This window comes from Triturus cristatus, chromosome 12, assembly GCF_964204655.1.
Source record: "Triturus cristatus chromosome 12, aTriCri1.1, whole genome shotgun sequence".
Taxonomy (NCBI): domain Eukaryota; kingdom Metazoa; phylum Chordata; class Amphibia; order Caudata; family Salamandridae; genus Triturus; species Triturus cristatus.
The window spans coordinates 818,328,358-818,351,782 of record NC_140595.1 but is presented as its reverse complement, the minus strand read 5'-3'; the positions used below and the strand labels follow the sequence as shown (position 1 = coordinate 818,351,782).

General features: G+C 45.2%; 1 protein-coding gene across 4 annotated transcripts in view; it reads left to right on the top strand.

Moving 5' to 3' along the window:
* The first annotated feature begins 286 nt into the window (after positions 1-286).
* Positions 287-23,425, top strand: part of LOC146782976 (asialoglycoprotein receptor 1-like) — a 172,316-nt gene continuing 149,177 nt past the window's right edge. For all 4 annotated transcript variants that reach the window (XR_014972186.1, XR_014972184.1, XR_014972185.1 and 1 more), the window contains exons 1-3: positions 287-361; positions 19,488-19,618; positions 19,726-19,786. The gene's annotated coding sequence lies outside the window, so the exon portion shown is untranslated. The remainder of the gene's footprint in view (positions 362-19,487; positions 19,619-19,725; positions 19,787-23,425) is intronic.

Genomic DNA, 23,425 nt, shown 5'->3' with positions numbered 1-23,425 from the left:
CAGACTGAGCGGTTAGTCCGCCGTCGCTGTCGATGGCGGAGGTCAGTGTGCATCCTATGGCAAGGGCCTATCAGTTGGGACAGGAACCGAGGCTCACGCGCGCCGGACAGGGCCGGTCATCAGGTGAAATTTTGCTGACTTGGAGCAAACGAATATCCGCTTGTGCAACTGCTCAACGACTGTCCTGTCTTTTTTAAACGTGGATTTTTTTTTAATATTGACAGATCAAAGTGCTGGTGCGGAGAGGAATCCAGGCGCTCCGGCCCCAGCTGCAGACCGAGCCCTCGGGGCAGACTGGCACAGGAAGCAGTGGTGGTGGTCTGTGAGCAGAGGGCCTCACAAGGAAGGCGAGTGAGGGCAGGTAAGTGACATGAGGGGAGGGGAGGGGTCTCAAGGTAAGATTTACTGACAGATGAGGGTCTCAAGGCAAGATGAACTCTCGGGTGAGGGAAGAGAAGGGTCTCAAGGAAAGATGGACTCACGGGTGAGGGCGGAGGGGGGTCTCAAGGTAAGATGGACACACGGGTGAGGGCGGAGGGGGTCTCAAGGTAATATGTTCTCACAGGTGAGGGCAGAGGGGATCTCAAGGGAGATGGACTCACAAGTGAGGGCAAAGGGGGGTCTCAAGGGAAGATAGACTCACAGGTGAGGGAAGAGAAGGGTCTCAAAGTAAGATGGACTCACAGGTGAGGGCAGAGGGGGGTCTCAAGGGAAGATAGACAGGTGAGGGAAGAGAAGGGTCTCAAGGCAAGATAGACTCACGGGTGAGGGAAGAGGAGGGTCTCAAGGCAAGATAGACTCACGGGTGAGGGAAGAGAAGGGTCTTAAGGCAAGATGGACTCACGGGTGAGGGCGGAGGGGGGTCTCAAGGTAAGATGTACTCACAGGTGAGGACAGAGGGGGGTCTGAAGGCAAGAAGGACTCACAGGTGATGGCAGAGGGGGGTCTCAAGGGAAGATAGACTCACAGGTGAGGGAAGAGAAGGGTCTCAAGGGAAGATGTACTCACAGGTGAGGTCAGAGGGGGGTCTCAAGGGAGATCGACTCACAGGTGAGGGCAGAGGGGGGTCTCAAGGGAAGATAGACTCACGGGTGAGGGCGGAGGGGGGTCTCAAGGGAAGATAGACTCACGGGTGAGGGCGGAGGGGGGTCTCAAGGTAAGATGTACTCACAGGTAAAGGCAGAGGGGGGTCTCAAGGGAGATGGACTCACAGGTGAGGGCGGAGGGGGGTCTCAAGGGAAGATAGACTCACGGGTGAGGGAAGAGAAGGATCTCAAAGCAAGATGGACTCACATGTGAGGGGAGAGGAGGGTCTCAGGGGAGATGAAGTGACAGGTGAGGGCAAAGGGGGGTCTCAAGGCTAGATGTACTCACAGGTGAGGGCAGAGGGGGATCTCAAGGCAAGATGGAGTGGTAGGTGAGGGTAGGAGAGGGGTCTGAAGGCAAGAGTGACTCACAGGTGAGGACAGTGGAGGGGTCTCAAGGCAAGATGGACTCACAGGTAAGGGCAGAAAAGGATCTCAAGGCAAGATGTACTCACAGGTGAGGACAGAGGAGGGTCCCAAGGGAGATGGAGTGACAGGTGAGGGCAGAGAAGGGTCTCAAGGCAAGAAGGACTCACAGGTGAGGGCAGAGGAGGGTCTCGAGGGAAGATGTACTCACAGGTGAGGGCAGAGGAGGGTCTCAAGGCAAGATGGACTCTCAGGTGAGGGCAGAGGGGGTCTTAAGGGAGATGGAGTGACAGGTGAGGGCAGAGGAGGATCTCAAGACAAGATGGACTCACAGGTGAGGACAGAGGGGGGTCTCAAGGGAGATGGACTCACAGGTGAGGGCAGGGGGAGTCTCAAGGGAGATGGAGTGACAGGTGAGGACAGAGGAGGGTTCCTAGGCAAGATGGACTCATGGGTGAGGGCGGAGGGGGGTCTCAAGGCAAGATAGACTCACGGGTGGGGAAAGAGAAGGGTCTCAAAGCAAAATGTACTCACAGGTGAGGGCAGAGGGGGATCTCAAGGCAAGATGGAGTGACAGGTGAGGGTAGGAGAGGGGTCTCAAGGCAAGATGGACTCACAGGTGAGGGCAGAAGAGGGTCTCAAGGCCAGATGTACTCACAGGTGAGGACAGAGGAGGGTTTCAAGGGAGATGGAGTGACAGGTGAGGGCAGAGGGGGGTCTCAAGGCAAGAAGGACTCACAGGTGAGGGCAGAGGAGGGTCTCGAGCAAAGATGTACTCAAAGTGAGGCAGAGGAGGGTCTCAAGGCAAGATGTACTCTCAGGTGAGAGCAGAGGGGGGTCTCAAGGCAAAATGTACTCACAGGTGAGGGCAGAGGAGGGTCTCAAGGCAAGATGTACTCTCAGGTGAGAGCAGAGGGGGGTCTCAAGGCAAGATGGACTCACGGGTGAGGGCAGAGGAGGGTCCCAAGGCAAGAAGGAGTTGGCCTAACGGTTAGGGCACTCGACCTCGGACCTGGAGGAACTGGGTTCGAGTCTCGTTAATGACGCTAAAACATCCTGTATTTCTGGGCAAATCACTTAATCTCCCCGTGCCTAACAAAAAACCCCCCAAAAAAATGAATGTGTGTCCTCATGTAACGTAACTGGTGCTATGTAAAGCGGTCTGATACCTGATTGGATTCGGGTCAAGTTCGCACTATATAAAACTCTGGGGGAAAAAAAACAAAAAAAAAAACAGGTTAGGACAGAGGGGGTTCTCAAGGCAAGATGGACTCACAGGTGAGGACAGAGGGGGTCTCAAGGCAAGAATGACTCTCAGTTAAGGGCAGAGGAGGTTCTCAAGGCAAGATGGACTCACAGGTGAGGCTGGGTAGTGTAGCATTTGGGGAGGCGATTGCCCTATCTAGTATGGGGGGTAGTGTAGAGGTTACCTTAGTGTCCCTGGGTTGTAGAGAGATGGTGTATAGAACTGGCATGGCTAGCAATACTAGGAAGTACAGGCAGTGGGTCACCATCAATGGCCAGAGGGTTGAGACACTGGAGCCAGCATGACAAATGTCAGATGTCATCTGGTGGCCTACAGGCACGTAGTCCTTAATGTATTCCTCCAGGTTATTGTAGCTGACAGGCATGAAAGTCACTATCCAGTGGCTCTGGTTCCCTTTGAGTGGGGGGTCTCAGGTTCCTCGAGGGTAGATGTGAGTCTGTCCATGTCTGTGCATTGTCTGTTTGGCGATGACGTTGAACACACAATCCTGAAAGAGATGGAGCTTAAGTCACACTTAAAGATGTTAGGGTTGTCTGAGTGGGTGTGCCTGACCATACGCTTGATGACTGCCCGATAGGGTAGTCAGAAGCACGTGGAGCCGGGAAGGATGGCCTAGATGCCTGCCTAAAACAAGAATGGCAAGAACCATGGGAAACCTGCTTCTGAAACTACAATGGTATGAGGAGAGGATGAACCTGATGTTGACGCTCCGGAACCGACAGCATGCCGAGGCCCAGGCAGCTGGCAACACCTCTGGTGATCACCTAATTTATTAGGAGAATGGTCTTCTGTAGAGCGAGCCTAAAGTTCCTTAACATGGTGCAACCTGTATGTTGGCGGTCCCCAGTGCTACAGGGATTTCTACTACAACTGGCTCATGATGTTCCTGTGGCATGTCATCTAGGGCGGGACAAGACCTTTGAAAGGCTTGTCACCTACCTTTATTGGCCGCAGATGAGGATGGCATTAGATGCTTTCTATAGGTTATGCCCTACCTACCAGGTCAGTGGCAAGCGAGGAGGGAAGTGCAAGGGTTCCCTGCAGCCATTCCTGTTCATTGGTATTTGAAAGGGTGGGCATCAACATTGTTGATCCTTTGGACCCCAAGACAGCCCTAAGCAACAAGTTTATCCTGGTTTTAGTGAACCATGCCACCAGGTACCTGGAGGCTATACCTCTGAGGACAGTGACTGCACCCACAGTGGCAAGAGCTCTGATGGGGATATTTACCTCTTTGGGGTTCCCCAGGGAGAAAATATCTAACCTCTGTACCAACCTCATGTCTACATACATGAAGTCCATGTGGAAGGAGTGTGGGGTTATCTATAAGTTCTCCACACCATACCATCCCCAAGCAAATGGGCTGGTTGAGAGGTTCAACCAGATCCTAAAGGGCATGATCATAGACCTTTCGGAGTCCTTGAGGCAGAAGTGGGACGTCCTCTTGCCATGCCTGCTGTTTGGGAGGTTGGATTCAGCTCCTTTGAGGTTCTGTACTGGCACCCTGTGCGAGGGTCTTAGTCGGTTGACGGAGGGTTGAGAGCAAGCTCCTAGGAAAGCTACATGCTGGCTCTGTACCCAGATGAAATGCTTCTGGAAGAAGGCTAAAGAGAATCTAGAAGCAAGCCCGGAGGTCATGAGATGGTGGTATGACTAAAAGACCACTCAGATTAAGTTTCAGCCTGGCCAAAAAGTGTGGTTGATGGAGCCTGTGGAGCCCATGATCCTAAGGGACAGCTAGTCAGGGCCTTATGAGGTGAAAGAACACCAGAGTGAGGTCACCTGCCCGGTGGACCCCAAGACTCTGAAGACCCCTTTAAGGGTTTTGCATGTGAAGCACCTCAAGCCCTACTTTGAAAGCTTTGAGGTAAGCATGCTTCTGGTCATATGTTAGGGAGTAGCAGAGGAGAGTGAACCTCTCCCCATCCTCCTTTCTTTCAAGGAGCAGGATGGGTCAGTGGAAGGTGTCAGTCTCTCCCCTACCCTGAACCTGGAGATACAGAGGGACTGCCGCCAACTGTTGGGGCAGTCAGGCCTCTCTTTTCTCCCTTACCCCAGGACTCTCTACATGATGCACGTACAATATTGACACTAGGAACGGTATGCCTGTGAAAAGTAACATCTACAGGCTATCTTGATAAGGTGAGAGCCAGCATAAAGGAAGAAGTCTGCAAAATGCTGGAACTAGGGGTCATTGATCCCTCAAACAGTCCTTGGTCCAGCCCAGCGTTGTTGGTCCCCAAGGCTGCTCCTCCAGGTACAACCATAGAACGTAGGTCCTGTGTGGATTACAGGGGGCTCAATGCTGTGACCAAGACTGACGCAGACCCCTTCTCCCGAGCTGATGAGCTAAAAAATCAGTTGGAAGCTGCCAAGTTCCTCTGCACGTTTGATTTAACGTCTGGGTACTGGCAGATTGCCTCTGTCTGAGGGGACCAAGGAGAGATCTGCGTTCTCACCCCCGAAGGGCATTTCCAGTTCCGGGTGATGCCCTTCAGGTTTAAGGATGCCCCTGTCACCTTCCATAGATTGGTCAACCAGGTCCTGGCTGGGTTGGAGAACTTCCGTACCTCCTAACTAGAAGACATCAGTGTTTTCATCTCCAGCTGGGAGGACCATTTGTACCACCTCAGGGAAATACCTTAGGCTCTGCAGAGGACTGGCCTGACTGTCAAGGCCAGTAAGTGTCACATAGGGCAGGGTTCCATGGTTTACTTGAGACACCAAGTGGGAGGAGGCAAGGTGCAGCCCATCCATGCCAAAATCCAAACCATTATGCCTTTGGAACCCCCCAACACCCAGAACGAGGTGGGAGACTTCCTAGGCCTAACTGGATACTACAGGAGATTTGTTAAGGGGTATGGCACCATTGTTGCTCCCTTTACAGAGCTGACTTCTAAAAAGCAGCCCTGACAGGCGATCTGGCAGGAGGTTTGCTAGAACGAGTTTGACACCCTGAAGAAGGCCATGTGCACAGCACATGTGCACAGCATCCATGCTCAAGGCCCCTGACTTTTTCAGAGAATTAATTGTGCAGACAGATACACCAGAGCATGGCATAGAGGCAGTGCTTTCACAGCTAAACAAAGAGGGCCTGGATCAACCGTTAGACTTCATCAGTAGGAGGTTACTTCCGCGGAAATAAAGGTGGAGTGCAGTAGAAAGGGAAGCCTTTGCAGTGGTCTGGGCACTGAAGAGGTTGAGACCATACCTGTTTGATGCTCACTTCCGGCTTCAGACAGACCACAGACCCCTCAGATGGCTAATGCAGATCAGGGCTGAGAATCCCAAAGTGTTAAGATGATCCATCCGCCTAGGAGCAATGGACTAAAACAGATCACACCAACGCTGATTGTCACTCTAGGTTTTTCTGCCTTAGTGATTAGAACTTCCCGAGGGTTGGGTAGTTTTCCCCACTTTCAGCTGAGGGGGGGGGGGGGGGGGGGGTGGGAACACATGTTAAACCTGTCATATTTGAGATGGTTTCCCCCTTAATTTTTTGCTTTCAAACCTCCTGTTTTGCTGACAAATTGGCATATCTAATTTACTTGTATGTTACTAGTAAAGTGGCACTACCTGTGCCCAGGGCCCGTAAATTAAATGCTACTAGTGTGAACCAGCACCTAGATCCATCTGGAGCAAGCCCTTGAGGCGCAAGTGCTGCCCCTCAGATCCTGGCCCCGTGGTGTGGGCTCAGTGGAGCTGATTTGGAGTTTTTGGGCGCTTTGCGACCGCAAACTGGCCTATTGGTGCCAAAACCTTGGCACTCGCACTGCCCGTCAACTCAAAGTTCCTTTAACCCGACCCTTTAGGCTAAAGCATCGTCTGCTCACTGGGAGCACCACCGCGAAGCACCAGCCTGACCATTTGCGACAATAACATGATCTTTACACTGCAGCAATGTCCGTCCACAACGCTAGGCTTGCTTTTCGCTATACATCCCCGGCCGCTTCCATGTTCCTCTAAACTCCCTCCTCCACGAACTTGACTCTTTGTGCTGGACTGAGAAGATAACTTTTCTGCAGGACTAACCTGTCCGGTGAATCCGACCCACGTTTTATCGCGGTCAGCCTGAACTTGTGACTTTCTCCTTAGCTTGCATGACCAGATAGCCAAGAGTGACGCCTTGAGCTTTTTGGCGATATTTTCACTTAAATCTTTACAATTGCATTCCTCCAGTTCAATTGATTGGATGTTTGTTGTTTTGATCTTGATTTATTTATTAGATTTTGCTATATCTTTCTAAATTGGTGGGAGGTTTTGCTGGTGTTATGTTTTCACTTTATTACTGTTTGTATTGCTACATAAATACTTCACATATTGCCTCTAAGTTAAGCCTGCCTGCTCTGTGCCAAGCTAACAGAGGATTGAGCACAGATTCATTTGGGGTTTACTTGTGCCTTGCTCTGACAAGGATTGTGGTTGATGCTTGAGATGGGTTTTGCCACCCTCGACCAGTAACCCAATTTCTCACTGTAGCATTAAAAAGTATAACAAACCTTGAACAAACAATAACACATGTTAAAAAAAATCAGGTGAATTAAACAAAGCTTTGCTTCGAATCATGTTACCATGCCCTGTTTAGTTAATATTAGAAGTTTATAAGATCAGTATCCCGTGATTAAACCGGACAAACAAGTAGGACGTGCATCACATCCTGTAATTGGCAAATGCAGAGGTTGCAATTCCTATTTGTGGACGTTGATAAGTTTGACAATAGATTGTCAACTAGCTGTACCGCTTCTTTCTTAAAATTTATATTGAAACTACAAACGTACAGATCTAAATTAGCTTTGAGATAAAATTGTTTGCCATTGGTTGGGAGATCTTTACATAACAGCACCACCTTTTTTTAATTTTGATACAGTGATTACAAACATAGTCACCATTTTTTTATCCTGCTAATTTCTTTAGCAATTTCTTAAAGCAATAGCTGACATTGCATAATCTTTAAAATTAATATTCATTGCCAAACGATCGACAGCTTTTTTAACTGCTATGTAAGACAATGAATAATTCTTCAGTAATGTTAGTTCCTTGTACATGTTTTGTTTCACTGAATTAGAATAGCTGATTTTAATATAGCATGTCTTCCTAATAATTTGCCAGTGGCTAGAGTATAGTATCCCTACGAGGTTCATTTCCAGTCAGAGTGTCTGCATAGGGCAGCTCTTCCTTACCACTGGATATACTTTCCTTAGGTGCTTCCAACCTGGGGCATAATATAGTAGTCAGTGGTCTTACAACATTCTAACCCATGTGCAAATACACATAATTTATACACATTAAATGCGAAGTAATGCTTCAATATTTTGCCTAAACATAGATCTATAAAACAAAGTTGCTGAGCATTACCCACAGATGAAGCTTTGGTGACCTGACTTTTTTACAAACTTCATGGTGGAGCAATTGTTCCTGAAAATGAAAACTAAATAGATAAATTCATCAACTACCTCTGGATGCTGGTTGCTTATGTTCCATGTAAATTGATTAGATGAGTCTAGTAGTCAAATATTATAATTTTGGCCTTTGGCATGTTTATCATCAGGTGCATATTATTTTTAAAGTTCTGAAACATAAATAATTTGTTTTGTACCCTCCTGAATTAGATCTATTCATGCAATATCATCACTGTAATGTGCACATTAATCCTTACACTGCTCAGCTGTGGAATCTTGACCGACTTGTTCTGCTAGTTCTGCCAGGTGAAGGTAAAAAAAGCAGGTGTGCCAAAACACAGCGCATTTTAACCCATTTTCCACTGCTCCTGGTATGTCAATTTGAGAACCAAGAAGAATCCTTATCCAGGTTTTAGTATGCTCTTTAAGTGTCCTCAAAAGAACCAATGGGATATTACAGGACCTCATTTTGTCCTCAGTCTTTTACTATTCACATGCTTGAATGCAGGTGACAATGCAATAAAGGTAACATGCAAACTCTACTTCTTCTAAATGGCATACTTTTTTGAGAGCTTAGGTTAAAAATATTATCTAAGGTAGTCCTTCATAATTCCAAATTATGTTTCAAGGTTATCTAAATTATGCAGTAAAAATAAATGCAAATTATGCAACACATCATCTGGCAGTATTATTTTTATCTATTTGAGCTAGATTTTTTTCTTGAAATCTGCAAAATTTTCAAATTATGTGGCGAGTGCTGTGGATCCATAATTATGTGGTAAACACCGTAGCCAGAGAACCACATAAATATATTGGTCCTCAGCCTTGATCATTGTTTTGTCAACAATTTAGTAATGAAAGGTAAACAAAACCTAAATATTCTAATTCTAATTAGTGTCTGTTGTTGGTTGCTCTTTGAAGAAAACAGCCCTTTCAAACTATCCTCCAAACTAAACAAGTGGTATAAACAAATATGTAACAGGAACCATGCGTAATATTGCCTTGTATGCTTATGACCTCTCAATATTTATACCTATAAGTAACAGCACCTAAAAGCACAACACAATTAAATACTGAAACCAATAAATAATACAACTTTCGTATTGTTCTCTCTCATTGTGCTATGGGTAATATGATCTGCATTCTCATTTGTAAGATTCCTTACAGGGTTTGCAATTGTGGCTGTCACATCAAGAGTTAGGTCATGAGCATTGCATTTTGTGTGCGATTTATGGATTGCGGAGCTTGTCTTGTCTTGCACATTTCAATAGTGTTTTGTTTTTCATTTGTAACCATAACTGTAACTTAAGTATGTTTTTTAAATATACATTGTCATGCTATAGCCAAAGCTAACCATAAGGTCTCTTTGTTTTTTAGATATATATATTTAAATATATTTCTCCGTCTTCATTTGGCAAAAAGCCTTTGTGGTCAATGCTGTCACTCGCACTCGAGGGGGGAGTGGGTGGGGGGGGGGGTCTGCAGAGCTGAGTCAGCCACTCCATTTAATCTTATGAATCCTATAGAATTTCCTTTAGAAAAAGCCAGGCACAGACTCCTTTGTATTACTCAAGCTGTTTATTCAGCAAATTATTCCAGAACCACTGTGACAAGTTTCGGCTGACACACTTAGATTTGTTCACACACATTTGTGGCACCATTTGGTGTACATATTTATAGTACTCGCGTTACTAACTGACATAGACAACATACTGGTAAATGAGCTATGTGTATAAATGCCTCCATATTTGTTATGCCTTAGTAATTCATCGTAATTTCAATATCAGAGTTAACTCCATCTAATCTAAACATCATAATGTTAACATAAATCTCACATATTGAGTTAGAGCCTCAAAATAAAATAAATTCATTAGAGCAAAAAAAGAATAGAAATCTCTGTTGTGACCGCATACAATTGAATAAATAATGACTTTTGTCGTGATTGCACAGAATTACATCACATGCATCATGAATTCCTAAGGCGTAACACAATTGAAGTATTTGTGCACAAAGCTCATTTATGAGTATGTTATCTATGCAAAATGGGTTTGCGAGTGTGGGTGAACAAGGCTGAATGTGACGGCTGAAACGGGTTACAGCGTTTCTGGAATAATATGCTGAATAAGCACCTTGAGCACTATAAAGGAGTCTGTGCTTGGCTTTTTCTAAAGGAAACTCTGCAGGATTCATTATACATATACATATATTTAAAAATCCAAAGGTTACAGTGACATTATAATTTGGAAATAACATTAAAAACTGTAGGTTACAGGGATGTTATAGTTAGGAAATAGAATTTTAAAAAAACCTTAGAAATTCACTAAAAAAAACAAAGGTTGCATGGACATTATAGCTAAGCTCAGATTTCACTCATACAAAACCAGTAAAATTCAGCAGTTAAAGTTACCTGAGCTAACCATAACTTATACTCCCACATTACACTGCTTATGACCTCACACATTACATCACTCATGACATGGTCTGTGCCATCACTGATGACATCATTGTTGACATCTCAAATAACATCACTGATGACATCATTCAGTGATTGTGAGTGTTTCCTACACGGTTCTGAGTGTTAAAGATATGTACTAAGAAACTACAAAAGTTAAATGAGTATACTCTGTGTACTACTGGGTGAGTAGCTGTGTGACTGTGTGTATCCATGTGTGAGTAGGTGTCTGAGTGGCTCTATGGGTGTATACGTTTTTGTATGGGTGAGTGAGTGGCTGTGTGTGTGGCTGTGTTGTGAGAGAGTGGGTGTGTCAATGGTGTATGGGTGAGTGAGTATGTGAGAGACTGTATAGATGAGTGATGGGATGTGAAAGTGGCTGTATGGGTGAGTGTGAGGGTGCACGAGTGGTGTATGGGTAAGTGAGTGGTTGTGTGAGTGACTGTATGGGTGAGTGAATGTGAGAGTGGCTGTATGGGTGTGTGCTTGTGTCAGTGACTGTATAGGTGAGTGAGTACATGTGTTAGTATCTGAATGAGTAAGTGAGTGGGTGTGTAAGTAACTGTATGGTTGAGTGAGTGACTGGTTGGGTGGGTGAGTAGGTATTTGAGTAGCTGTGTGGTTGATTAACTCCGTGTGTGAGTGGCTGTATGGATGTATGAGTGGGTATGTTAGTGTCTGTATGTCTTTATGACTGGATGTGTGAGTGGCTGAAATGGTGAGTGAGTGGGTGCATGAGTGGCTCTATGGGTGAGTTAGTGGTTGTGCAAGTGGCTGTATTTAGCGAGTGGATGTGTGAGTGGCTCCATAAATCAGTGAGTGTGTGAATACTTGGATGGTTCTGTGAATGGGTATGTGAGTGGTTGTGTTGGAGTGAGTATATGAGAGGTTGTAGGGTTATGGGGGCGTAAGTTATAGTTAGGTCTGGTAACTATAACTGCTGAATTTCATTGGCTTTGAGTAAAATCTGAACCCAACTATAATGTCCCTGTAACCTTTGTTTTTTCAGTCATTGTCTAAGGATTTTTAAATTGTATTTCCTAACTATAATGTCCCTGTAACCTTTGTTTTTTTAGTGAATTTCTACAGTTTTTTAATGTTATTTCCTAACTATAACGTCACTGTGACCTTTAGTTTTTTGAATGAATTACTAAGGTTTTAAAAAGAAAAACCTAACTGTAACCAGAAACCAGACAGTGAGTGTGTGAGTGAGCACATGAGTGTCTCAGTAGGTCTGTGAGTGGGTGTGGGTGTGAGAGTGTCTGAGTGGGTCTGTCAGTGGGTATATGAATGCCTGAGTGAGTGTGGGAGTGACTGCATAAGTGTCTCACTGGGTGTGTGAGTGGGTACATAACTGTCTGCGGTGCCTTGTGAGTGGGTGTGTGAGTGGGTACGTGAGTATCTGAGTGAATGTGTGAGTATCTGAGTGAGTCTGTGAGTAGGTGTGTGAATCTCTGGGTCTGTGGGTGAGTACACAAGTCTCTGAGTGGGTCTGTAAATGCATGGGTCTCTGAGTGGGTCTGTGAGTGGGTGCATGAGTGAGTGGGGCTGTGAGAGGGTGCATGAGTCTCTGAGTGGGTGTGTGAGTGTCTGTGTGGGTCTGTGAGTGGATGCATGAGAATGTTCCTCCCGAGGCCGATTTCAGCCCTGCGAAGCCCATTGCCCAGTGCCTGGCCATAATTCAATAGGGGAGAGGGGCTGCGCGGCCCTCTTTCCTGGGCCAATTTCATCCTAGGGACCCCATCCCTCGGGGCCTGGCCATTATTCAATAGGGGGAGGGTCTGGAAGGGCCTTTCCCTGGGCCGATTAGGCCCCGGGGACCCCTTCCTCCGGGGCCCAGCCATAATTCAATAGGGGAGGGGGCCCCCATCCCCCGGGGCCTGGCCTTGCAATATGTGAAATCAAAAGGGTATGTGGGCCACATGGCCCCCTCCCTGTGCCAAATTTTGCCCCAGGAACCCCATCCCCCAGGGCCCAGCCATATTTCCTGGGTGCCCTGGAGCTCTCCCAGGGCAACCAGTGTGCAGGATCGACACTGCAGGGGGAGCCTCAAGGCCCCCTCAGTCCCAGCCAGCTCCTTGACTTCTGCAGGACCTGGCATTGCTATTGCACACAGTGAGCTGCTGCAAATGCAGCTCCCTGTGTGCAAGAGCAAACCTTTCATCTTTCCCTGCCTGCATGTCTGCATGCAGGAAAATAGATGAAGCCTCAGCTTCCAGAAGGGGGAGCACTCTGACAGCTCCCGCCTGCTGGAACCCCATTGTTTGCTCTTTCTTTGTGGGAGCTCTGAGCTCCTGCCAAGCAAAACGAAACAGCTGTGTCCCGGAGGTGGGCACCCTGGGACATAACAGGAGCTGGCCCTGGGGGGTGGCAGTTCCCAGGGCCATAATTGGCCTTAGTAGGAAGGGCCACGCAGCCCCTCTACTTTGATGTTAACTGTAGCCCCGGGGAGGTTGTGGTCCCCGGGGCTTAGGGGGGTCCACGCGGTCCCCCCTAATCATTTTATTTTTAGCCCCGGGGAAGTGTTGGTCCCCGGGGCTGGGGGTGGTCTACACTGCCCCCTGCCATAGTTTTAACATAAGCCCAGGGAAGGAGGGTCCCCGGGGCATAAAAATGCCCATGGAGGGGGGCACATGCACCTCCCTCCTTTGATTAAGGAGGCACGCCCCCAGACCTGGCCAGCAAGGGGGGCATATAAAAAGCAAGGACAGGAGACTGAGCTTGTATTTTTAAATTTTGCTCCAAATTCATGGATTCACCTGTGATTTTGCGGTAAAATGAAAAAAAAAATGTTTTTAACCCCCAGCCCCCCCAGCAGTGTCCCTGTGACCCCACCACCACAACTAAGGGGTCAGGGTATTCCTACCCTGTCCCCTTTAAAAAAATATTTTTAACATTTTTTGTGGGACTCAGCTGAAGCCAAGTCCCAAGATGGTTGCTAACCTTTCCTGGTTAAAGTGTTGACAGCTAATTAGATTACAGTACGGGGGCTGTCGGATCTGCGGAGGATCAAAGCCCCTGGTATACAAATTTTGATTTCGGTTAATATATCTAAAACTACTGAATGGATTTACACCATATCACAAAAAGGCACCTCTCTAGACGAAGAGCTACCTTTCTGCCACATTTGGTGTAATTCCTGCCAGCAGTTCGGGCTGTAGTCGTGTTCACAAACCCTATGGGAATTAACATAAGGAAAATGTGTTTTGGGCTCTCCCCTTTTTCTTGGCCCCCGCTTGACGAATCACCCTGAAACTTTCAAGACAACAGCTGAAGTGACTGGCAAATTTGTTTTGAACATTTTGTGAAGATTCATCATATGGTGTCAAAGTTAGTAGCAAAACATAAACAATTTTCCTATGGAAACTAGGTCCTAACTATAACTACCTACTGGCCGCCGCCAGTAGGTAATAAATATAATAATACTCACTGAAAAAAATAAAGGTTACAGGAGCGTTCTTTTTAGGTGAAAATGTCAGGTACAACATACCATTTTAAAAGAACTAAAATTCTGAAATTCACCAGTTATAGTTGGTTATCTCAAGTGACTGTAACTTGTGCCCTAAAGTAACTATAACTGGCACTCCCACATTGCACATTCTTGTCACCAATGATGCCATTTCAGTTACAGTCATGTTATCAATGATGTCATAGGACATGTCACAAGTGATGTAATATGGGAGATAATTATCAGTGCATGGCAAGGGTCCAAGTTATAGTTAGTTTAAGGTACAAGTTACTTTGGTCTTTGGCTGTGCTTGGTGTGGGACTGGCCAAAGGGCCTGGCCTGTGGCCCTGCCATGCATCCCACCCCTCGCAAGCAGGCAACAACATACTGCGCACAGCCTTTGGCCGACAAGGGGTTGGCAGCTGGTGCCCAACCCCCTCTGTGCACGAGACATGCGCAGTGGGGTTTCGGCGCATGGCCTTGGTGTCCTTTTAGGTAACGCAGACCTGCTAACTTTGTCAAAAAGGTCAGACTACCAAAATATAAAAAGCAGGCCTATTGACTTTTCGAATGGGTCAGGATATCAACATATATAAAGCACATGTATTGTCCTTGTCCAAAATTAAAATGACCAATAATTATAATTAAATCAATATTTCATTAATTTACCGAACGCAATGTTTAATAAAATTGAGTGTCATAAAAAATGTAATAAAGTTTTATTTAAAAAAAAAATAATCAACGTGTCTTTGAATCTTTTTTTAAACATTTTTCAAGCTACAAAGTGCAGCCCTTGAACCAACCTCTAGGGGTCTCTGCACTCCAGCTGAAGAGCACATAGCTTCAGCTAGGAGTGCTTTAAAAAACTATAGTGAGCTCTCCTGGGGCCATGGATTTAACTACTATAGGAGAATTACTGAGGGGCTGCTGCACTCCCTGCATCCCCCACAACATTAAAAACAATTGGTGGAGCAATGTGTCTTCTAGAGGTACCACCAGCAAGAAAATATGTAGAACCATAAAGTCCTAGGAATTATGGGGCACTCATGAAATCCGTAGCTCACCCGCCAAATGCTCTGCTTATGACCTTGCAATATTATTGCCAATAAATGATTGTACCATCATTATATAACAGCACACATCCAAGCAAGAAATAATACTGTAGTCAAAGTGATGTTAGATGTATTTTTGAAAGTAAGGTGATATGTAATCTCATGAGTGATGCCATCAAAGTCATTTATGATGTCATCTGTCACATCGTGTGAGGTCATGAGAGGAACATTCGGTTAGCTAGGCATGGTCTTTAAGGCCGAAGAGCCAGTTATGGTCTGTGTTGACATCCATCGCTGGCCAAAGTCCATGGGTTTATGGTCTTATTTCATAATTACAACTTCACTTTAACTGGATTTATCAGAGTTTTTTGATTGACATGGCCACAAATCATGGTCTGTAGATAGGACAGGTATGGGTACTAGGTACAGACATGGCCCCAAGCCATGACCTGTAGGTAGGGCAGGTATGGGTACTAGGTACAGACATGGCCACAAGCCATGACCTGTAGGTAGGGCAGATGGGAAACAACCTTTACATCGCAGTCATTGAATCACACTACCTTTACAACGCAGTGATTACAATGCAACATCCTTTACATCGCATGCCATTACAACGCAGCCATTACATCGCATGTCACTACAACGCATGTCATTACAACACATGTCACTACAACACATGTCATTAAAACGCAATATAAGGTAAGTAATGGGGAATGGTAATTTTTATCCCTACACTATCCAACACTTACCCTACTGTTGTACTCACTGGAGTGGGAAAAGTAATTTTTACCTCTACACTATCCAACACTTACCCTACTGTTGCCCTAAAAGTAATATGCGTTATAATGGTATGCGTTGTAATGGAATGCATTGTAAATGTTGTTTCTAAAAATGGGTTGTGATGGTGTGCGATGTAAAAACATGCGTTGTAATGGATATTGTGATGTAAAAACTGCGTTGTAATTGCATGCATTGTAAATGTTTGCGTTGTATCGTCATACATCCAGGGCAGATATGGGTACTAGACACAGACATGGCCACAAGTCATGGCTTGTAGATAGTGCAGATATGGGTACAAGGTACCGACATGGCCATTGGCCATAACATACACCTGGGACCTACAGGTGATCTCAAAGGACATCATCAATGACAATACTGCGGAATCATCTTCAGCATCATTCATAAAATCATCCCTGACATTACTGGCGTGATGTAAGATTCCTGGTGCATGAAGGGACATTCAAGGGGTATGGTGACATCCTTGGGTACAGGACAACAGATGATTGGTATAGAATGGCCATTGGTGGGTATATTATTCCACATCTGCAGTGAATATGATCTCGCTTTTGGTGCATGTAATGTCATTAATAGAGAAAGTAGCTGCACAAGATTTAGACACAAGCGTTCTCGTGATACCGAACAGTGGTGAACAACGTGCACTAAAAGGGAGATTGGCCATCATATGTCCTAAACCTTCTTGGGAATTTGAGTTAGAACACTGTTAACCACCCAGATAGTGGACATTTTGTCACTGGTTCAATTTGCTTCAAAATGCAAAACTTGCCAGTATCTTTGTCCCATCTTCTCTTGACCAGGCCCCACAGGCTCCTGCCCTCTCCTGCTTTGAAAAGTACCAGGACATCTTGCATAGTTTCTAACCCAACGCTCCTCCCTAACGTGGGAGGCTTATTATTGTGCTGCCTCTGGGGCTATCTTCTCTAGGCCCTAACCAGTTCTTGGATCCATCTATACACTTGGTGACGAGACCACCCATTTAGAATCCTATTAACCAACATGTCAGATCTTTTGACCTAAGTTAGCCACAATAAGGAGCTATAGAGGGTAATACGTCAGAACACCCTCTACTCATTTAATCACAAAAACAACAGAAGGCCTGACCTCAAGCCCTTATGAATTTGCCATAAAGGAATAAAAGGCAATGAAACATGTTGGTCCATCTTTGAATGATCTATAACGTGCAAGTTTGATTTTAACATTGAGTATGGTTCACAAGTGTGATTAAAATTGTAACGTGGTGTATGTGAACCTTAACTCAATTTTATTTGGGAGAAAAGATTTCTTCCCATTTGCACTTTTCCGGTCTTTCTTTCGACATTCACATTTCTGTCTGCACTTTCTTACTTTACACTGGACACGCTTCATTCTCTTTACTTTCACAGGTGAGAGAGATCCCGAAGATGAAAAACGTGGGCAAGCCGGTGAGAACCAACCAGTAGCCCCTCTGGTGGTGCGCATGTGAGGGACTCTCTCACCATTTCACAATTTTTCTGTCTCCACATATACCTCTATGTTTAGGGATATGTTTGTTGAGTGAGAACTGATAAACAATTTTATTAATTTGTCGGGGAATGACACTGGATGAATATTATCTGTATATTTAACAGAGGATTGAAGGACATAGAGTTAGTATACTTCTCCTATCCAGTTTCACGAAATCATATATAAAAAAATGGTGTGAGCCCCAATATTTGTCCGGCCTTCTGTTGTTTTTGAGATCGTTTGACCTGCCTGAGTACCCTCAGAAACAACAACTTAATGTATTATAACGAGGCAAACATTCATGTAGACTTGTTATCCCCTGCTAAGACCAGCCTTGAAACAACCATGCCTTCATTAGAAACCCTACAGGACCAGACTTCAGGGGAGCCAGGTCGACCCTAAGGTGAAATCCATTGCATACAACCCCGCTTCTCGGCCTTTCTTCTCTTGGACCGAACCTATCCCGAGGTCCATATCTGTCGCAAAGCTGCTACATTTGGATCCTCATTTTCCACCTCCTAACCAAAACATCAAGTCCAAAACTCTGCTGCCCTGGTGAATTTTCTTTGGTTGGGTTCCGTGATGGAAGCCGGCCCCACTTGTCAGCCAATCAGCTGGCAGAATGCACAAGCTTCTTCCACGGCGCTGGGGGAAGAGGAAGGCAGGCTCCTTTGTGGGTAAAGCCACTTTCTGAGATCTGCATCTGTACATTAAATGCACTTTTCCTGATTTGGACTCTGTATTAAAAAAGAGAGAAACAAGATGCATCTAAAATATTGCGCTACCCCAGGTACTTTTCTTGTGGCATTGCACCAGGTGGTGCTGGTTGGAAGGCACCGGTGCTGGGCCACCACTACATGTGTGGAGCCTTTTATGTGTCTGGGTTAGGTCCAAGTAACAGAGCTACACATTTTTCCTACATTGTCCTGTTTTTGCACAATAACATTTGTGCTGCGACCTTTTGCACATATTTGCGTGTACGACAATGTTGGATTAGTTTCTCTGAAACTGCTTTGTTTACACAGCTTTGCATAACATTATCACGATGACTCGAACATCGTGTACAAGGACTTTTGTCACACTGTGTACAAATGTCGTTCTATCTTCATCTTCATCCATGGGGCGGTAGGGCTATCTACATATCCATATCATTGCTCATCTATACGCACATCACAAGGATGCTTTGTATTATAAATAATGATTAGCAGAGGAGGCATTTCAGTTAACACCAAGGATCACTGCATGCTGAGACTTCACCATGCAGCGGTCTGACATATCTGTGTAGGGGTGGCCAGTTTGTGACAAAGACGGGCTCCTACATTCTCTCCTGTCAGGTAATGGGCTTCACACCTACACACGCTCTAGGTACACTCAGAGTAGGGTTTGCATAGTAGGAGTACGCCTGGTTACTGCCTTGTATTATATGCCTGCATAAAAATACTGTTTTAGCACCAAGGTAGAACTGTATCTACTGTTCACTCTTTTGGTGCCTGTAATCACTTTCATCTGCTTCTGTCTACTGATTATCTCAGCACATATAGTCTGTATATCGTTGGTTCTATAAATATGTTGAAAATGTCCCACTGTGTATTCTCTGTATATTTCTCCGAGCACAAGTGAGCACGAGTGACTGAGCGAAAGGTTCTGATCTGTTTCCACGATCCCTGAGGGGACAGAGTTGTCATGTTCAGTGATTGCCAAAAACCTTTGCTCCTCGGTAAGGTTAGGGGGGCTTATGTTGGCACTGTGAGCTAGCTGGTCTCTAGGCCAACATATCCTGCGGGGGTGCCTGGAATCAGTCTAGACACCTCACCCTAAGTTTATGTTGTCCAACAAACACTCAGATCCTACAGATTAGTAGGAACTTGACAACACCTTGCTCCCTTGTGCAGAGGAGTGTCCCTCCGGGCCATTGCTCATTTCCAGCGTGCAGTGGCTTAGCTAACACTATGGGCGCCGACGGCAGTCTCTGCGGCACATTGACGAGCGGGGGATATGGGGGGAGGGGGGGGTTTGTTGCCACCCCAAAAATCGACCGCCCCCCTAGCTACACCACTGCCAGCGTGGCTCGCTTCTTTGACTCTGTAGTTTTTCAGTTCATCATCTGACATCCCTCATGAGTCCTCTCTGTTCTGCAGTGCTTGCCAGAATCCATTCCAAAAAGCAAAATTGTGCTCCGGATCCTGCAATGCCACGACGCTGAGACCTATCTGGAATCTCGACCCTGTGAAGGCATCTTAGCTGTGATTTATTGTGTGCGGCGACTGAGGTGAGTTGGTACACTTGCCCCATCTGTTGGCGCTAAGAGGAGGAACAAGTTATTGTACATTATGTTTTATACTTGTCTTGCTTTCTTTTTCACTGTTTGGTTAATAGGTTCCATGCTGCTATTCTTGCTGTGTGGGGAGCTGGTCAGACGTGTTAGTCGTGTGTAACTGTAAGTACTTTAGGCTTCAGTTAGTGTTTGCTCATGGTCAGTTTCAGACTTTAAACTTTCTCACCTGGTCGTCCGTCTTGCTTTCTTCGTTGGAGTGGCTTCCGCTTCCATGGTGGTTCGCTGTGGTGTAAAAAAAAAAAAGCATTGATGGCAGATCCATCATGCCATGGGTGGCATGGCAGATCTGTCAGCAATTTTTTAATTTTCTGAAGACAGACCACCACATTGATGGTCTCTGTTTGGAAAAAGAAAGAAAAGCAACATCCCTGATGCCCTGGAAATTTATTCCTAGCATGTGGGGACCATTTTTGTATTTCTAGGTCGAAGACTACCAGACAGTACATCTGTTGCTTGAGATATTGGGGACTTGAGAAAGCTGGCCTAGGAATGCATTCCACCCATTGCTTACTATTGGCTTTGCCTTTGGTCATCGACACTTGCTTACTTTCTATTTCCTGGCTTTATTTGTATTAGGCCATCCAGCTCGTGTTTGTTTCTCCATGGAGCATAGCCTGTTTACCACTTCTCTGACCGGCTTCTTGTATTCTTCCACGAATGCATGCTTTCTGGGAACACCTTTTTTCTTTTTCGTGAGGGACTCCATGAGAGTACATGTGTTTTCACTTGTCTTCTTTGAAAGCAAGTTCAGGAAGCAGCATACTGTGTACTTCTTGAAAGGGGTTCCTGCCTCTTGTCTTTTTGCTTGACTGATTCTACTTATCATTGCTACTAATCTTGCATGCAAGGAACAGTGTTCTGGCTACAAGCTTGTTTATTTTGGTCACTGCTCTTTACTAATGGCATAACGTAATCCTCTTCCTCAATTTCACACCCACGCCATAGGCCCTAAAGTAAGGAAGTGGGGGGGGGGGGATGCAGAAGGACCCCAGAAATAACCATGCTGGAATTCAGAAGTAAAGGTGCAAAAACAACCCTTTAAATCTTGCTTTTATCTTGCCACATTTGCTATTCATTCAAAGACGGAGGTCAAATGTTAGGCGCTGTCTTCCGAAGGAGGTTGGTGTTTACTTTTCTTTCTCTGACTGCAAAGGGAGAGACTTTATGTGACTATCTTGCTGGGTGGTAGGGGTGTGAAAGGAAAGGCTGTGGGATGTTATGATTTTCTAGCACATAACAACACTGCCAGTAAATATTTCAGAGTGTATCAGAATTAGAAAAGCACAAATGAAGCACATTTTTTTGTTATTCTTAAGTGTTGTGGAGACAAATATTTTAATATGATCAAATCAGTACACACTAGGTGATGCAGATTTCTACATGCTATCATTTCTGTGCTGTATAGTTTTATCAGTAAAACTGTATGTCTGTGCAAATGTAATGGAAATTTCATTTGAAAATGTTGTATGTAATGGCAGTGTGCTACCACACCATTCATACTCCACTCTATGTCACTCCACTCTACGATACTCTACTCCATGCTACTATAAATCACTTTGCTCTACAACACTCTACTCTACGCCACTTTACTCTCTTCCACTGTACGACATTCTACTCCACTCCCTTCCATTCCACTTCATGCCACTTCACTCTATGCCACTCCACCCTATGCCACACTACTCCACTCTATGCCACTGCACTCTACGCCACTCCATGACACGCCACTCCACTGTACTCCTCTCTACAACACTCTACTCTACGGTGCTCTACTCCATTTTATGCCACTCTACGACACGCCATGCCACTCCACTGTACTCCACTCTACAACACTCTACTCTACGGCACTCTACTCCACTCAATGCCACTCTACTCCAATCTATGCCACTCTACGACTCTCCACTCTGTGCCACTCCATGCACTTTACTCCATTTTGTAGAAAGAGGATATACATTCAAAGGGTGCTTGTTACACCCCCCCCCCACCCCATTATTTTATTCCATCTTGCTGCCTTTTATGTAGTTTTACATTTTTTAATTGTTAGAAATGTAATAAGTAAGCTTTGTATATAGGTAATGCTGTTTTTTATTGTCACACATTTTATGGATTTTATTTTTCTTCTTCTTAATCCGAAACAAACAATAAGATATGATATTTTTTAGATTGGTGTGGCTGGGTTATTGCCACTCCACTCTATGCCACTCCTCTCTATCCCACTTCACTTTACTCCACTCTATGCCACTCCTCTCCACAACATACTGCTCCACTCTACTCCACGACACTTTACTCCACTCTGACACTCCACTCTACAACACTCTATAACACTCCACTCTACGATACTCCACTCTATGACACTCCATTCCATGACACTTTACTTCATTTTTCACCACTCCACTCTACGACACTCCACACCACTTTGGTCAACTCTATGCATTTCCACCTGATGACACTCTACTCCACTCAATGCCTTTCTACACGCCTCCGCACTATGCCACTCCACTCTATGCAACTCTACTCCACTCTATGCCACTCCATTCTACAGACCCCCAGGATATTGCGGCATAGATTTGTAAATTTAGCGGCACAAACATGGAAATTTAGCGGCACAAAAATTGAAGTTTTGCGGCATAATTGCGGCACTTTATTTTACTCCTAATCATTCCCTTTCAGCCTTAAATCAATGTAACTGATTTAGCAGAGTAGTTAACTTTGAAATAGGCATTATAATCTGTCTGAGAGAGTTTTTTTTGCTATATTCTCCTTTGTGGTAACATTCTGGAGAATAGGTTAAGCCAAGCACAATAGCACACGGAGACCTCAGAGACACCCCTGACCATGGAGACGTCAGAGACCCCACTGACCATGAAGAAGTCAGACACACCCCAGACCATGGAGATGTAAGAGACACCCCTGGCCATGGAGACGTCAGTGACACCCCTGGCCATGGAGACGTCAGTGACACCCCTAACCATGGAGAAGTGAAAGACACCCCAGACCTTGGAGATGTGGGTCGGTTTCAACGCAGCTCGCAGATGTTGTGCAAACATTTTTAAGCACCAACATCACTTAAAGTAACAACATCAGCTTAACTTTGAAATGCCTCAAAAGACAAATGTTTGGAAGCGCAAATTTCACTAAAACAACAGACATCTACTAGGAGATGGTCCAACAAGCAAACACCACTGAACACACAACATGTGTGTGTAAAGCCAGTAGGAGCTTCCCATTTTTGCTATCTGCCGGGAGACCATTTTTTGCGGTCATACCGGGAAATATTGCGGCCATCGCGCTCATTAGCCGATTTCGCTGTAATTTCGTGAATCTCGAAATCGTGAAAGGCTGGAGGGTCTGCCTAAAGGAAGACACCGCACAAGTTTCCAAGGTGCGTACGTACGGTAACTCCCACTGTCCAGAGTTTTACAAAGGATGCCGGGAACTGCATTCCTATTTCAGGATATATATATATATATATATATATATATATATATATATATATATATATATATATATATATATATATATATATATATATATATATATTTTTTTTTTTTTTTTCACTGAAAAAACCATAGGTTTCACACACGTTATAGTTAGGAATTAGCATTTAAAAAACCTTGCAAATTCACTTAAAAAACCATAGGTTTCACACATGTTATAGTTAGCTGGACATTTCACTCGTGAAAAACCATTGAAATTCCCCCGTTATAGTTAGTGCAGGCAACTATAACTCACGCGACCGCAATC